The sequence below is a fragment of the Cnephaeus nilssonii genome (genome assembly GCF_951640355.1).
Source record: "Cnephaeus nilssonii genome assembly, chromosome: 1".
In the NCBI taxonomy this organism is placed as follows: domain Eukaryota; kingdom Metazoa; phylum Chordata; class Mammalia; order Chiroptera; family Vespertilionidae; genus Cnephaeus; species Cnephaeus nilssonii.
In genome coordinates, this window is record NC_137072.1 from 56,005,538 (window position 1) to 56,024,403 (window position 18,866).

Consider the following 18,866-nt stretch of genomic DNA (forward strand, 5'->3'; position numbering starts at 1 on the left):
CAGGCAGGCAGGTGAGTGGTTAGGAGCCAGCAGTCCCAGATTGCGAGTCGGACTCCCCCAAGGGGTCCCAGATTGTGAGAGGGTACAGGCCGGGCTGAGGGACCACCCCCTATGCACGAATTTCATGCACCAGTCCTCTAGTCTATAAATATAAAAGCCTAAGCGACCGTTCAACTATTTGACCATTCAACCCTTCAATTGGTAGCTATGATGCGCACTGACCACCAGGGGGCAGACGCTCAATGCATAGGCATGGAAACATGGAACTTCAATTGGTAACTATGATGCGCACTGACCACCAGGAGGCAGACGCTCAATGCATAGGCATGGAAACATGGAACAGACTATGAATCTCAGAGGGAAGGGGAGAGGGGCGAGAGTGGGAAGAGATTAACTAAAGATCTTATATGCATACTAGAGGCCTGGTGCATGGATTCCTGCACCAGTGGGGTCCCTTGGCCTGGCCTGTAGGGATGGGGCCAAATCTGTGGATTGGGCCTCTGACATCCCCTGAGGGGTCCCGGATTGTGAGAGGGCACAGGCCAGGCTGAGGTACCACACTGGTGCACAAATCCATGCACCAGGACTCTAGAATAAAATAACAGGCTAGCCTAAAAAGCAACCATTATATATATCTTTCTTTACTCTCTATGGAATAACATACCATGTGTTCAAAATAAGTGACTTGTAAGTGAGCTTCTGGAAATTGAATTTTTTGTAAGTTAAGGACTGTTTTTATTTTACCTTATTTTCTGTCTGAGCTTCTAAATAATCATATTAAGTCTATTGAGTCATTCATGTTCATTTTACTAGTGTGTTCTAAAGGAAATTAAGGGAAACCACTGTTATTATTATTTTGGCTATAATCAGACAAACTATTCAGCTTTTTGATACTTGCTAAAGTGTTTGGAATTTTATAAAATTCTCTAGAGGTTTAGATACTTCTGAAACTCATACTTTATCGGTTTTAGAGAGTCTGTGGATATTTAAACCTTATATAACAATTAGCCTCCAAAATTCAAAGGTCCCATAATATTCTAATGAGGATAAAAAAAAATATGGGACCATGTGGATATTTTACTTTAATTTCAGTAAATATTTTATAAAGAAAAATTGGAAAAATATGACAGCAAAAATATTATTGAAATGTACATTTTTCTGTGCTGTGTGCTGGATTGGAAAATTGATTTTGACCAAGATCACATTGGGGTCATTGGCTAAGTTACCTTTTGGTATATGAATAGGAAGCAGCATTAGCTCAATATCAGGCTAACTATTCTATTAAGTGAAGTCAAAACTGGAACATTTAGCACTTTTTAATTTAAAAAACCTATTTATTAGTTTGTGTGGAGCTTGGACATTGTTTTTAATATTTGTAAATATTTTTGCGTATAGATATGGCATTAATATTTTTACTTATTTCCTATTAAATTTCATAGCAACTAATTTAGATAAAATAAAAAAATGTAAACATTTAGAATAGCAATTAAAAGGATTTATCTTGTTATTTACTGAAAATTTGAACTATAAAAACTTCAGGTCATCTATCTGGCATTTGTATTTGTTGAGCCAGATTTTGCTAATATCCACTTGTTTTAGCTATTACTTTGAGGATAGGCTAGATATGAAGAAGAGAAAGGTTGTGAGGAGAAAAAAAAGGTTGTCTTTGTTTCTCCAAGGACACAGATGAAAATAATAAAAAGCGGATTCTTCTTCCACCTTGTGGTCAAAGAGTAACTAGTTCAATTCAGGACTCCTGGAGCTGTTGGCCTGTTTGTATCCAGAAACACCACAAGAGGGCATAGCTGCTGATCATTTTTCAACCTGAGAACCGTGAGAAAAGTTTTAAATTTTTTCTGTGTGCATATATATATATAGTACACTTTCTATAAGTACACTGATGTTTATTTAAATAATGCCATAAATATTTTTCTTTTAAGAATATTTTTTGATAGAATTAAGTTGTGATATTGTTATTCTATCCAATAGGAGGTCACTAGATAAATTATCCCCAATTATCTTTTAGATTTAGATCATATAATTTGGCTGCTCAAAAATTTCCGTGGCCCATTAAATAACTTTGCATCTTCTTACCTTGAGACTTCAATTCTGAATGTGTTGGCTAAACCCAGGTTTTACATTTTAATGTCCTGCTGAATACAGGGTGGGTCAAAAGTAGGTTTACAGTTGTTCATATGGAAAATAATACAATGATAAATAAATAATAATACAAGAGTAAAATGTTTCATGTACTCACAACTGTTAACCTACTTTTGACCCACCCGATATATCCACTTGGTTATTTTACCTTCATTTCAAATATGATATTTCTGAAATGAAATACCTTATTTACTCCATTTACAAAGTACTCTCACTGAGTCGACTGTTCTTCCAGACACCCAGCCTTGAATCTCTGTCATGTTGTTTGAATCTTCCTTCACTTTCTGCAGCTAAGCCAGAACTAGTAAATATGTGTGTGTATTTTGAATTTCAACTTGACCTTTTCAGAATGGACCTTGTTAATCTCATGCCATTCAATCATTCAAACAGTAATAATTCAATGACCCCCCCCCCCCCATAGGTGAGAGGAGGGTCATTTCTTTAGTGTTTTAGGCACTAAAGAAAAAGCAATGAATAAAATAGTGAAAACACCTTTCCTCGGTTTGCTTACATTATAGTGGACTGGGGAAGACAACACTAAGTAAATTCCACAGTATGCAGGAAGGTAATATGTGTTTTGAAAAATAATTGAGCCATGTAAGGGGAAATGGGACATGTTGGGAGAAGGGATCATAACTTTCAATAGGATGGTTTGGGTAGGCTTCACTAACCCTGGATTTTGACCTCATCATTTTTTAATTTAATTTAATTTATTTTATTTTTTTATCCTTACTCGAGGATATTTTTCCATTGATTTTCAGAGAGAGTGGGAGAGGGAAAGACAGAAATATCAGTGTGAGAAAAGCACATCGATTAGTTGCCTCCTGCATGCACCTTGACCAGAGCCCAGGCTAGGGAAGAGCCTGTAACCAAGGTTCATGCTCTTGACAGGACTCAAACCCGGGACCCTTTGGTCTGCAGGCCAACGCTCTATCCACTGAGCCAAACCAGCTAGGGCTGACCTCATAACTTTTTAAATGCTGTGTTAGACAGAACCTTGTTTATCATCCTTAATCTAAGCAATCACCAAATTCTTTTAATTTTTTCAGAAAAAATCAATGTGCTTTTCTTTTTATTTCCACTGTTTTGTGTATTTATTTAGCCTGTTATTCTTTCATGTTTAGATTATTACAGAGCTTCCTTGACTCTCTGCATCCATGGCAGCAGTCAGGTCAAATGCTAATCAAAACTGTTCACTCACTCATATGTGGAATCTAATGAACAGAATAAACTGATGAACAAAATAGATCCAGAGACATAGAAGCATGGAACAGACTGTGGAATCTCAGAGGGAAGGTGGGTGGGAAGAGATTAATGAAAGAACTTGTATGTGTATATGCCTAACTCATGGACACAGACGATAGGGAGGTGAAGGCCTGGGATGTGGGATGGGGGCAGGCTAGAAGAGGTCAATGGGGGAATAAAGGGGACATATGTAATACTTTCAACAATAAAGATTTAAAAAATCATAAAAAAACTGAACTGTTTCAATGTGGCCACATGACACGCCAGTGGAATGTGGGTGGAAGTGATGAGCGCTACTTCTAGATCCGGTGCATTAAAACTCCCACAATTCTCCATGTTTTTGCCCTACCTCATCTGCCAGCTGCTTACAGAAGATCCACTGGAGAACTCCAAAGTCCTTGAGCATTAGAGAGCCAGATAAAAGAAACCTTGGGTCTGAGTCACCACACGGAAGACAACTTTCTGTTTGTCTTTGAAATTTATGTGAACACAGAATAATCTATTTTGCTAAGTCACTGAGGTTTGCTGGGGTGGGGGTGGGCAATTTTTTAAGTAGCAGGTAGCATTATTTACCCTAAAGAATATGGCCTCCCTCTATATTTCATATTCCACTGGGACACTCCATGAAAGTTAACTTCTGTTTAGTACCACATTGAATGGTCACAGAGCTGTTTCTTCATACTTGCACCAAATCTACAACTGAGGTTAAATCCGACTGTCAGTCTTTCTGTGGCTGCACAGAAGCTGCTGAGATGGTTGAAAAGATTACAATTGTACATACAGCTCAGGCCACAGCAAGGTCATGGACTCTAGCCTCAGCTGAGCGCTCAAAGCCACCAGTCCAACTGTGTTGCTCCTGTTTATTCTAAAATCTCTGACACTTGACCCTCCCCAGTGATCTGCTTCCTCCGTCTTTTAGAAAATAGAATCCCGCAGAGCTGTCTCTAAACATCCTGCAATTGAACATAGAAATTTTCTTGCACGCATGCTCATCCTCACACTTGTCTATGTAGTCACAATAAAAGGGGTCCCTTCTCCTGTCGAAGACTAATGGTGCCCTGGACCCCACCCCTTTTTACCTTTTGGATACCTACTTGCTAGTGTACTTCAACTTTGGCCTCATTACTGGATCCCTCCAAGAGGAAGGATTTTCATTGAAATGTGCTCAAGTTTCTCCTCTCTTGGAAACAAACAGCCTCCTCGGACCCTATTTTTTCCCCCCTCTAGATAGTACTCCTTTCATCTCCTCTTTCCTCACCACATTCCTTGGAAGAGCAGTGTATATGACCTTTCACTTATTCTTTCACCAACAGCAGCCTGGCTTCAGTCTCCACCGCTCTCCTCAACACTGTTCTTGCCAACACTGTTCTGAGTACCTTCATGTTGCTAATTCTAATGGGTACTTCTACTTTGCTGAGTGGCATTTGAAAATATTGACCACTGTGGGTTGAAATACTCTCTTTTCTGACTCTAAGACTACTTACTCCTATAGTTTTTCTTTCGCATTCTCTTTTAGCTAGGTCTTCTGTCCTTTATTTTATTTTTAATCCTCTCTCCAGGACCAATGAGAGAGAGAGAGAGAGAGAGAGAGAGAGAGAGAGAGAGAGAGAGAGAGAGACATTAATGTGAGAGAGAAATATCCATTGGTTTTGCCCAAACTGGGAATCAAACCCACAACCATTTTGGTGCATAGCACGATGCTTCAACTAATTGATCCACCTAGCTTGGGCTAGCTCTTCTGTGCTTTGATCAAATGTTGATTTTCTTCTGGGTTCTATGTTCAGGCTTTATTTTCTGCTAAGTAGACTCACTTATTTCTTAAATAATTTTATTAACTTTCATAATTTCGCTTACACTAAATACTTAAGAAAATTGCTCAAGCCTAGACTCAGACATCATTCTCACCACAACTGTCTCTAGAATATTTCCACCTCCTTCTTTCTCTGCTGCTGCTACCAGAGACTAGGACTATACCTCTATTGTCACATATGGTTCCCAACTGCTCTACTTTCTCAGCTATGGTTGCACTCCACACTCTCTCCTAGGGCAGTTAAAGTGATCCTTCTTCCGATTTTAAAGTATTTTTAAAAATTGTTTTTTAAAGAGAGAGGAAGGGAGAGGGAGAGAAACATGGATGTGAGAGAGGAACATCAATCCACTGCCTCCTGCACACCCTGTACTAGGGATCAAGCCCGAAACCCTGGCATATGCCCTGACCAGGAATCAAACTGGCAACCTTTCAGTGCACGGTACGATGCCCAACCAACTGAGCCACACAGCCAGGGCTGGAGTGAAACTTTAAAATAAGAATTCAATCAGGTCACTATTCCATTCCAAGCTCTTCAATGGTTTCCTAGCGAAGCCAGGAACTTGATTCCTTAAAAAATACAAATACTTTAAAGTGGTTTATGAAGCATTTCAAGGCCTGCTTTCTACCTCTTCATTTTATTCTTTTAATATTCTCCTTTCCCTCTAAGTTCCAGTGTGGCTTGACTTCTTTCAGTCCCTGGAACAAATCTTGCCCTCCGGCTTCAGGTCTTGGCATATGCTGGCCACCTGGTCTGACGAATCCCCATTTCCTTTGCCTGGCTGACTCTCAATTATCTTCCAGGTCTAGCTTAGCATCCTAGCTGGGGAGCTTTTCCTATCCTTGTTCTGGGTTGCAAATCACCTTGCATTGCCATTACGATAGCACTTATCACAATTTATTGTCATTGCCTGTTAAATTGTCTGTCTTCCGCAGTAGACAGTAAACACCATCATATTTCTAATATTCACAGCTGTTCAAAGATGGAATAGATTGTAAAAGAGACGAGATTTGAACATTAGGTAGGTGGTTGGATTTGGTTTTTATAGTTTTTGTCGTGTTATGTCCTTCCTGTTCTTCACGGGCCATATGTTATAGCCAAATTATTTGATCATTTTCAAATATGCCCTTTTTCTTCTTCTCTGTGACTTGAATCACATCTTGACCTTTACTTAAAAATGTTTTTCCCTAATAGATATCTGTGAAAATTATATTCCTTTTTAAGCCCAGTTTCCAAACTGTCTTCTCCACCAAGACATTTTATTACCCTTGTGGGTGAGAAAAGATTGTGCTTTTCTCAGAATTCTCAAAACATTCTGGACTATTCTTAAGTACTTATCATATATCATTTAAAGTTGCTGTATTTCAATAAAAGGATATCTAGAAGAGTATTATCTCTCCCTTCTCTGAATTCCTATCACTCTGTATCATTTTGTGGGGCATGTCATACTTGCCCTGTGTTGTAGTTATGCACGTACACAACGTCTCTGCCATAACAGCGTTGGGAGTCTTGCCTGCCTGTATGTAGTGCACTGCCTAGCTTCTTGGTTCATACACGTAAACAATGGACTCTCAGAATATAATAGTAGAATGCAGTAATGAACCAGTTCTCCTGCCTCATCTTCTGTCCGTCTCCATAAGCCAAATAGCCTATTCCTGGTCCTCCACTTGGCAATTACATTTTCCCATTTCCTCTTTGCACATTGCTTTGATAGCCTACATTCATATCTCTAATTGTCAAAATCCCACCTCCTTGGCTCACATGTTGCTTCTCGGGGAAGGCTGCCTGAGTTCTTCCTGCTAGAAGAGATCTTGGCTAAGGTGCTCAGTCATTAGTTAGCGGGCCATAGACATACCATGGAAAAAAATGAAACCGTGGAGCCACCTGACCTGAGGAGCAATTTAGTCAGATTACCTAGTAAGATGTATAGGAGGGACGCGATCTGAGAAAGAGAAACTGGCGAGACGCATTGCAATGGGTGCAGGCAGCGGCGCACGTGGGCGGGACCTGTCTGGTAGCAGGAGGGCCGCGGAGAAGCAGGTCAGGTAGGAGAGCATTGTGTAAGTTGACTCAGTAGGGGTTCGCTTTCCTAATGTTTCCATTAGAGAGACTCTAAGGAAGAGGGGAACTAGGCTGGAAAAGTTGCTGGCACCATTAGCAGAGGTAAAGAACGCGGATGACAGCAGGTCTGCTGGTCTTTGAGCAGCAGGTCCCTGCTGCAGACTCACCTGGCGGGTGGGTGTTTCTCAGAATCTGTTTCCCTTTTCTGAGCTACCGCAGTGCATGCATCACTCACATTCATCTTCTATGACTATTTTATCCACCACTGTAGTTTCTGTATCGAAAACACACTCAGCTAGTGAGGACCAGTTGATTTTTATGGCTCCCCATCGTCTATGTATAAGCCCCTGGAAGCGATGAGGGACTTTCCTCCCAACTCTTTTTTGATCCTGGGAGCAGTTTGTTGTGGTAGAAAGGACATGGATTTCTGGGTCAGAGCGATGTGGGTTTGAATTCTGTTTTGGCCGTTTGCTCACTGTATAAGGTTGGCCCAATTACTTAACTTTCCAGAGTCTTAGATTTTGTTTTTTAAACTGTTCAGTTGGTACCAGCAATAGCAATCTTACAGAGATATTATGAGAGCGAAGTGAAACACGTGTACAGTGCCTAGCACTGTGCCTGCACATGGTGTGCTTGCCCTCCGTCTCCGTGGTCGCTGTATTTAGGAGAACGCCAATACTGGCCCGCAAAGATGAGAATTGAAGCAGAAATTGGCAACTGGCTTCTTCAGATTTCCCGCATTTGGAATAATTCTAACTGAGGATATATATCATGTGTTTTATTAAGTGCAACTCAGAAACATGTACCTCTGCAAACTAGTTTGAAATTCTTACATTGTGTAGATGTGTACACAATTTGTGTGCTATTCTGTTTTATAGGAAAGAAAGATTAGTTGTATGTGTATATGATTCTGTGACTCATGGCTTATATTGAAAGGTGAGGTTGTGGGGCAAGAGTAAGTTGCATGGAATTATATTCTCGAACAATATGAAAAGTAGGTTTTACACAAGTTATTCTAAATTTATAAAGGCACATACTACCTTTTTTAAACAATTTGGTATATGACATTTCTTTCCCCTTAGAATCAAGAAATCATCTTTGACCTCTTAAAAGTAAACCATTGTCATGACCTCAATGTTGGGTGATCGATAGTTAGAGCCAGCGGACAACAACCAGAATGAAACCCAAGTAGTGTTTTCGATGGCACCTGCTTGGTGAAAGCTCACCTCTTAAACTGTCGAAGAATAGAATTGGTGATGATGAGTATTTCAGACCTATCCCTTCATTCCCTTATAGTACCCTTAACTGTTAGTGGATGCCTCCTGAACTTGCAAACTGAGATAGACTCAGAACTAAAAGCACACAGCAGTTACGGAGCCACACACAGCTCCACAGGCATTTGATTTGACTTTATAGTGCCAAATATACCCGCTTTCACACAGCAGGTATTTGTCATGTTTGGGCTAATTTTAGTTTGTTCCTTTTATAAGACAAGTCTGTATTTAGAAACACCTTTTGGATATCTATTCAGGTATGTCTGCTACATGGTCATTCTAGCGCGTTTAATGCAAGGGGACTTGCTTCAGCTCATTCTCTCCTCAAGGACATTGGAAACGTCGGGTCTATTTCAAGCCCTGATTGTGGGATCTGAGTCACTGTCACTATGTCACAGGGCAGTTCAGTCAATTCTGGGTACTTACTGTGTGGGAAACATGGTAAATGTTATGTGGGAAAAGGGATAAAGCTTGTTCTGTAGTCTTTCAAAGAAGCAAGAGGGGGCAACTTTCAACCCAATACAAAGACCAACTGTAAGGAAGAATAATTGAATGATTAAAATTGTTGAATGCTATAATGGGCTGCCTCAGAAAACATTTGTGTGAGGTTTTGGTCATCTGTCAGTAATGTATTATTTGGAGGGTGAGGGAAATCTTAAATGGAATTGAAATACGTGAAGAGATCAGAGCAGAACTGCCCAGTGGGGGGCCCCCCCCTCACCTGGCTGCATCCCTATCATGACCTAATCCCTTAGGAACTGGGGAGCACAGTTTAAAAGCCATGGATTCCTGATCATCCCTCAGGTCCCCTCCACCTGTTATGAATCCAGTCTGCCAATGAAGGAATAGAAATAGTTTTCAATTCTATAATTTCTCCTCTGTAAATCCCCCCCAACTTAAAAGATAAAGGAAGATTAATAAGACAGATATCCTTCTGAGTTTAACACTTTTGGGTAGAATTATTTCCATCTTCCTAGCATCTGAATTTGAAAAATCAATCCTCTTCGATTTGTTTTTCTCTTTTATATTCTATATTCAGTTTATCAAGTTCTCTCGATTCTTCCTTCAAAACACATCTACCATCTGTATCTTCTCTCCTTTCTTGGGATGCTGCAGAGGTTCAGCTCATACCTGAACAATGGCACATGCCTTTTATATTTTAAATTGAATTTATTGGGGTGACAATGTTTAATAAGATTCTGTAGGTTTCAAGTGTACAATTCTGTGATACATCATCTGTATGTTGCATTGTGTGCCCACCATTCAAAGTCAAAGAGCAATCAGGCAAGAGAAAGAAATAAAAGGCCTCCAAATTGGGAAGGAAGAAGCAAAAGTGTCACTTTTTGCAGATGACATGATTCTTTATATAGAAAACCCCAAAGACTACACACACACACACACACACACACACACACACAAAAACAACAACAACAACAACTAACTATTAGAAACAATAAACAAGTACAGTAAAGTTTCAGAATACAAAATCAATGTACAAAAATTCACTGTATTCCTATACACTAACAATGACATTTCAAAAAAAGAAACAGAAACTTAGCATAAGCCTTTTATTGGCCTTTTATCCATTCCCTTCTATGAGTTACTGCCAGCATCATCTTTTTAAACAATCTCTTTAAGAGCATGTTTCTCCTTTGGTCAAATTCTTCAGTGGCTCGCCACTGCCCACGATGGAGGTCTCCATACCGTCTGTGGTTGTGAGCCGCTGGGAACACCAGCCCAGCTCCGATCTCTCTCGGACGGTTTAAGGGCTGAAGTTAAAAAGGAGGCAAAGCCAACTTCTGGCACCACCATGCCATTCTCCCATAATATTCAAATGGTAGCAAATAATTAGGCCCAAGGGAGGGTGGGAAAGTGGGAGTATCTCTGTTCCCAAGACGGATTTACACCTGGCTTTGTAGTCAACCTACGGGGTTTAGTAACAGCCATTGCACTTCTCTTGAAACCCTCCAGTGGTTTCCCATGTCTTGCAGAATTAAAGCCCAATCCCTACAGCATTCTACGAAGCCTTATAAGGTGAGTCCTGTGTTACCTTTCTGAGCTCTCCTAATACCCTCCTTCTCATCACCCATCCTGGTCTAGCCACATTGATCCTCCTTCTTCAGACGTACCCAGCGCACTCCCACCTCAGAGCTGTGGTCCTAGCTCTTCCCAACGTCCGGGATGCTCTTTTGAAGATAACAACATGGTAACTCCCTCATTCCCCGTAAAGCTTCAGTTAAATGTCCACGAATCAGTGAGGCTTCCCCTGGCCGCCTTAGTTAGAATAGCAAGTCCCCACTCTCACTCAGACCTTCCTGCTCCTCGTCCTCATTTTTCTCTACCGCATTTATCTTCAACAGGCTAGGTACTTCACTTATTTCTCCCGATTACTTTCTGTCTCCAGAAGGGCAGGGATTTCTGCCTTGTGTACTGGTGCGTCCTCTGCCAAAACACTTTTCTATTTATTCCTAGAATAGTGTTTGGAACGTAGTGGGACCTCAGTGAACATATGTTGAACACATGAACACATGAATGGATGAAGGGACAGGATAGTGTGATCTCCTGAGCCCAGCCTACAGGCTTTTCTCAATCTCACCCAAACCGTACTTCCTGCTATTTCTTGACATGAGACTCATATTCCAGACATCGTGGGCTACTGCTCCTCCGCACATGCCTTTCGCGGCATTGTACCCTCTGCTTGGAAGCCCTTTTGCATTCTTCTGACCTCTCCATATTCTCTGTGATTAGGCTAAATTTCCACTTCTCCCACGAAACATGAAACCACCCCAAGCCACACAGCTGCATTCTTCTCTTCTCATAGAATATTTTCTCTATAGCACCAATTTGACCATTAAATGTACTTTGAATCACAACATATTCTTGTCTTCCTATGTTATTTAAACCATGAGTTTTTGTTTAACTTTTCAAATGTTGGTATTTTGTTTCTATAACTTTGGGAGCTCTCCCAGGAAAGGCCGGTATAAATGCAGAGAACTGCCCCTGGGCAGAAAACCAGCTGAGGCTCACCCCACCACCCTGAGAGAGGGGATCAAAGCCTCAGTGCTAGAACCGCTTCAGGCCCAGGAGTGTGCCTGGGCACGCCAGTTTGGAAATCTCATAGTGCCTTGCTCATAGTAGGTGCTCAGAAAGTGTTAGTTGATTGATCTCTTTTTTTCAACATCTTTTTATTTTTCAATGACAGTTGGCATTCAATATTATATTAGTTTCACTGATTTATCCTGTGTGATTGTTTTGTTCCTAATATTCTCTCTGCAGTCTTATTAAAATCCTATACAATAAAAGCCTAATATGCGAATTGTCCCCTCCACCGGGAGTTCGACCAGTGGGCAGGGCCAGCCGGCCAACCTCAGGAAGGGAGGTCCCGGCCGGCAGCCAGCAGCCACTAGGGACCCTACCCATGCATGAATTTTGTGCACTGGGCCTCTAGTTTAGGTATAAGTACTAATAGTTGTTGTGTTTTTTTTTTAAGAGACACAAAATAATTATTATGGAATAAGAATTAAAAACTTCATTTAATGATGATGAAAAAGAAAGAATTAATTAAACTATATTAATTGCCAATTGAGCTATAGTATAGGACTTACCATGTTAATTGGACACACCAAAAACTTTGGAGACTACACATGTGGGAAGTGGTATTGCACACATGTTTTATGAAGTCATTTTTACCATGATATTTCCATGGGAAAAACTGAGTGAGTGAGCAATAAGGCTTACAATCCTTAGTCATGTGGCACTGAGTCTGGGAGTCCCAATTAGATGAGCTGGACATGTGATGCCTCATTTTAAACTTAATTTTAGTGTTTTTATTTCAAAAACACACATACCTTATAGCCAAATTTCAAAAACAGACATTAATAAAGGGCTAGAATTAATTTGAATGTCAACTGTAATATAATTCTGGAGAACATTTAATATTAACTATCAACTCCTTATTTACCTAGTGTGAAATAGATGTAGGTATTCTTGCTCCAGGAAATAGCTGTGATCCTGAAAAGTTTTATAGAATTTAAATTTTTTGCAAACTGAATCTTATTTTATTAGAAGAACTAATTGTTTTTTAAAAATATATATATATTTATTGATCTCAGAGAGGATGGGAGAGGAAGAGAGAGATAGAAACATCAATGATGAGAGAGAATCATTGATCTGCTGCCTCCTGTACTCCCCCTACTGGGGATTAAGCCCAGAACCTGGGCATGTGCCCTTGACTGGAATTGAACCTGGGACCCTTCAGTCCACAGGCTGATGCTCTATCCACTGAGCCAAACCGGGTAGGGTGAAGAACTAATTCTTAAAGATCCCCCTATAATGAATCTTCTGCATAGTGAATAAGCAAGCTATGATTTGTTTATTGATGTCCAATTTTTTAAATTAAAAATAGCCACAGATGTAGGGTACTTAGTTCCTAAAAATTTTCAGTAACACCAATTTAAAAATAAAATATAACAACTTTAAAAATTAAAGTGTGCCTTCTCATATTTCAAATCTTGTGACAGGCAAAATATTTATTAAAACAGTGCTTTTCATCCTTTCTTTGTGTCATTCTTTGATTTTGTGACATATGTTCCTCCTTCTAAAGCAGCTGTTATAAAAGCCTAGTTAGTTTTTAATTAATGAGGATTAATGTTGCCCTGAAACTTCTGTGCATTTTCTATTACCTCACAGAGAGTTTCTTTTGAAATACGCTGCTAATCCTGCAGTGGGAACCACAGGGTTTCTCCAGAAGAAACCAGGCCCTCACTCCTCACAAAGGTTAGATGGGCCACGTCTATCTCCAGCAGAGGGCGGGCCATGTGTCCAGATTTCAGTGTGAAGAAATTCTAGGAAGTGTGCAAAATAAGTCAACAGGTGACACTTGGTTCTAAATCGTATATAATAACAAATCAGGGCAGAGCTTTCAGATAACAAAAAGTATTTCTCAAATCTGAACAGTTTTTTCTTTGTTACTTATTAATATTACATGGAATCAAAACAAACAAAAAACTATTGAAAAATGTAGAAATTTGGAGGATGCAGGTGAGAGACCGCTCCTTCAGTATGTTTCTGTCTTCAGAACAGGCTGGATCTTTTGTTGCTGCAACTGTTGTATGCCTCTGTGCAACTCTATAAAATGGAGCAAAACCATGAAGTCTCTATTCTTCTGGAAGTTTGTGTGGAGTGGAGGCTGTTGTTATGGGGGGCAGTCAGGAGAACACTATACTTTCATCAGGCTCATTGGTCGCAGTGTAACCTATGTCTGAGATGAGAGGAAAGGTGGCTAGGAGTCTTTGTTGCAATATAAATAAAAATTCATGAAAGTTGAAAAGTAGCCTGAACAAGATGGGCTGAGTTTGGTCCCTTTGAAACCAAAACACTGTAGAGCCCTACCACAACTAGCCCACAGGGATAGAAAATGAGTTGTTATCTGTGTCTTCTGACCTGGACGCCTGAGGGTAGGAGTCACTCTCTGAACGATATGCAGTGCAGGTATTGATAAGGAGGAAGGGTCAGAGAGCAGTTTGCCTCTGGCTCGTGGTAATTTTCACATTTCTGAAAATTTGGCCTCCAGGTCGGGGCATCTTGGGAAATCTCTGTCTTCTTTGTGGAGATGATCTGAATCTAAGAGGACAGACTCAATTAGCCCTGGAGAACAAGAATGGATTGCACCAGTTGGTTGGATTGTCTGGGCACAAAGACGACTGCACTGGTTTGGGGTGACTCATTCTGCCACCTCAGAAAGTCTATATCTTGCAAGTTGATTTGGGGCAAGGAAAGAACTGGGTGGTAGTGATTCCGTTGTAATAGCCCGGTTATTAATTAATTAACAGGAGAGGAGCAAAGGGAAGGCCAGACAATACAGGCATGCCATTTGTACAGCTTTGACAGAAAGCTGCCGTGTAACACTCTCCAGGTCTGTTCCTCACAGATCCTGGGGAAAGGGGCTGGACAAAAAACAAACAAACGCATGCCCCCTGAGGTCTGGATGACACAGAGAGGGTGCTTGCCTGTCAGTCACACCTGAGAACAGGGCATTGGCCAGAATAGGCTTGGCCACTGCAAGGGTGAGAAATCTGAAATACAGAGGAGCCCCCCTCCCTTTTCTCTTGCTGCTCACACCTTTCGGGGCTTTCACGTTCTACACTCGCCCACATGGCACACCACGGACCACAATAGACCGATGGACTGGAATTAGCCTGATGCCGTGCTGGATCCAGCTTCACTATGGAACAGACACTGTGGACACTGGCTTTGCTTTTAGCTCTGCTGAATCCCCAGCTGCACATTTTGTCAGGACTGGTTTAAGGGAAAGGGGACTTTGGGAACCGAGGGATATAGGTCTAAGCAAATAAAAATCATTCATTCTCCCGTGTGAGCCTTAGAAAATTCTTTTCCTCAAGATATCATAAGAACTCCACTGGCAATGGAGAAAGTCCACCTGTACAATTCTCCGATAACAGTAGAACACACCCAGACCCATTCGGAAACATGTATCTTCATTTATGTCATGTGCAACTACTTAGCAAAGTGGCTTTCACATAATAGGTTTTTAGTAACACTAATAGGACTGAATTAAATCTATCAAATCTAAATAGCTTTATTTCCTGATTTTTCAATGTCAGTAAGTCATTTCCACCCAAGGGAGCTCATTTATGCTATCTCATGGGGGTTGGGTATCTACTAAATTTTGTTGAAATAATAACTATGCCCATAATTGCTAGCTATTTATTAATGTCTGATCACAGGATTGGGACTATAATCTCTTTTTAGAAATGAAAACACTGCAGAAGAAAGCCAATTTTTAGTGATCCCATTGTATTTTATCAATTATCATGAAATGTATATTTAAGGGTAAAACCCATGCTTACCAGCACAGAAGTTCTTAGTTCAGCTTTATTTACTATGCTCATAATACAGAATGTGTACCACTATTCCAAAAATTCTGACTATAAAGTACTAATAGTTTGTTATCCAATTGTGCAGCTTAGAAAGCATTTTGTGGGGTAAATAGGTCTTCTCATCTTTTTTTTTTCTTTTTAATTGATGAAGCAAAGTACCATTCAGTAAAGTCTATTTTTAAAAGTATTTATTCAGTTCACAACCAATCCCAAACTAAAGGAAATGGAAAATAACATAATTAAGAAAATAACAAATTGCCTGTAGTTTGATATGTATGAGGAAGAAAGGAAGTTGTACAATTTTCTAATATATGATTAAATCAAAACCTGTGCATAAGTTCTGAGTGATTAAAAGTGACAACTCTTAATGATTCACCAAAGGAATACATTGACTGTATGAGAAGAATAGAAGCACATGGATATAAGGTATTTGTCTTGTTTTGAAATAGCCCTGTTGGTGTAAGTGGTGCGAACCAGGACAGACAATGGTTAAAGGAAGTAGCAGTAGACAGAAGCAGGACCTGGACTGATGGCTGCCAGGAGCCACGACCTTGGGGAAGTAGGCCAAGGTGTTCACTTTCCCATGTGTAAGGGGAGTAGGTGAATGGGATGCTCCATGTGGGCCCAGACAGGAAGGAAGGTCCCTAGAGACTTACAGCCTCGGCTGGGCCAGAAGAGTGGGTGGAGGCATATACCTGAGCCATCCCTACCTTTACAATCCACGAGGACCAGTGAATGTGACTGAATGGGACATGGCAGAGTTAAAAAAAAAAAAAAAAGACCCAGTTTTAAGCCTCAGATTGACAAACTTGTGGGCAAGTCCCACCTTCCTGGAATCTTATTTCCCTTATTTGTAAAACGTGGCAAGATGGTCTAGATCTCTCCTGGTTCCAACATTTGAAAACTTCATTTTTAGTGGGATTTTAGAATAGAAAAATTTTTAATTTAAATTGAATATATTTCCAGATAGAAAACCATTGAGTAATTTAAATGCAAGATGAATTATTGTTCAAATGCAATAATGTATTAGGAATAATTTGGAGACAATTAAATTTCAAATTAATAGATTCAGCATGATGACTATTTCCTAACAGCAAAACAATTATTAATAAGTAAATTCTAAGTATAATAATTACTTTTGATTTTCTTTTTTTTTATGCAACACACCCTCATTTTGCTATTTTAGTGTTTGCACTGTTTACACACAACAGGATAAATCTGTTCCAAAAAAGTGCTCACAGAGACATCCATAAAGAAAAACAAATATATTGTGGGTTCAAATAGTCTCAAATAGCAGAAAAGCAGTATTTCGTTGGTTTAGGACATCACTTAGTATTGTTTTTAGAGAGCCACACATTTCGGCAAAGTTCGACTAGCAAAACTTAATGTGTTTTATGCATTAATGAACTCAAGATAAATTTTTAGAAAAATTCAGTTCAATAGGTGAGGAAGTAAGCATTTTCAAATTTTATAGTTAAGACTTCAATGGTATGAGAGCAAGTTTAGAAAACATTTTTATTAGACAAATTATTTAGACAAATTATACACAGAAAGCTCTGCCACTCATAGCTGAGGCCTCCAAAAAGTGTTTTGTGTATTTGTATAATAGGCAATACATCAAAATAGGCCTATTTTAAATATTGTACATGGTTAACAGTTTGATAGCTAAAATCACTGAAACATCTGGTATGTCCCTATATAGCTTCTTGTAAAGATTTTTTTTTTTTTTTTTTAGTTTTAAAATCAGAGTTGTGGATGAGATCATGAGTGTTACAAGGGAAAACAAGTTGTGCATGCACTTAAGTACTTGTTACCCTGGAAACAAAATGGTTTTTGCATGATAAGAAATTTTTCTGCCTTACACAGTAGACAATATTTGAAGATTTAGTACAAAAACAGTGACAGTACAAGATGCTCCCCAGAACAGAATTAGCATCAAAATATAATATACCTTAAGAATATACCTTTTAATTTCTTCTAAAGCAAATCACATAGGTTGGTTCCTACATCAATCCTAGCCACAGAATGAATTAGAGTAAAATAAGTGTATGGCTGCTAAGAACACAGGATAAGTTCTTGCTTCCTACTTAACACGTTTTAATTTAAGGATTACAAACAAAGTTCATTTTACATCTCTAACAGGTAAGAATGCTACTTTAAAAGGGTTGTGCACAAAGAGGCACTGTTTTTGCTGTCATCCTTCTATACACTTGGCACTAATGTAAAAAATACTTAACTCCTCCAAATAGAACAGAATAAAAAAGGGGGTTTAGTAGAGAGCCCAGTATGGTTATTATATTTTCTTTTTTAGGATAATGTATGACAGTAATTAAGGCCACATCAATATTTCTTCAGGGCTCCCACCTCTCCCCAACTACAGCTGTGTTAATTGGCTTACTGCTTTGGAAGAGACTGTATCAACCTTCAGTGATCTACGTTGAAACTCTCATAGAGCTCTATGTGCTGTTGCGGATGTGGTTCGGCTAATAGCTTTCCCCATTTAGATAATGAATTAAAAGTAAAATTATTACCAAGGTTAGCTTTATACACTGCTGAATAACAAATGCAAAACCTATTCAAATGAGTTACATCTAGGAACAAATATTAAATCGCTCTGGATGTTTTAATAACAAAAGTATAAAATATTCTCTGTTGGCAAACAATGCGGATCAGAATAACATTAAAGCAACCTGCCTTTTCTAACTGAAAAGACCCCCTGCACTATACATAGTTCCTGTATACAATGCTTTTCTTTTTTTTAAACTAAAGCTTTATTAAATGAATTGCAATAGCAATGGCCGCCTTTCAATATATATATACACGTTATATAGGTGCATATATATGTATATATATGAGATACTAATTTATTTAACACAGTAGAGGCTTCTGCCGTATGATAAAGTTTACTGTACATAAGAAAAAACTTGTAATACTGTACAATCACATAAAGGTCATATGCACTGTTGCAGTGCAAGAGTAATTTTAACTGTAGTCTTGACTGGCATATTAATGGCTTTTTTTGTAATCCTACAAAATTGCATTCTCATATTATGTGGCCTGAATGGTCTTTAAAGTACTTTATAGACACTGCAGGGGTTGCCTTGGTCCACAGTTAAAGGACACTCAACAGCAGTGTGGAGCATTGTATGGATGCAGCAGAAGAATGTGAAAGACTGAAGTTATTGCAATTATATCTTCAAAAAAATAGAGAAATGTTACGTAAGAGGCCTTTATGTAAAATTAATCCTGCATATATACTTTTAGTATTCTCAGTGCACATTTCCTATACTTGAAGTACAGTATATGAAAAGCGGACTAATTGGATCCTAGTATACTATATTCTGGGGGAACAAATTGAGTAATGAATAATAGCAGAAGGAAATGTATCAGCAGAGAGGGAAAAAGAGAGAGAGAGAGGG

General features: G+C 39.3%; 1 protein-coding gene across 1 annotated transcript in view; it reads right to left on the reverse strand.

Moving 5' to 3' along the window:
• GRID2 (glutamate ionotropic receptor delta type subunit 2) overlaps positions 1-18,866 on the reverse strand; it is a gene marked incomplete at its 3' end in the record, with an annotated part of 1,404,804 nt that overhangs the window by 18,625 nt on the left and 1,367,313 nt on the right. The gene's annotated exons all lie outside the window — the stretch shown is intronic.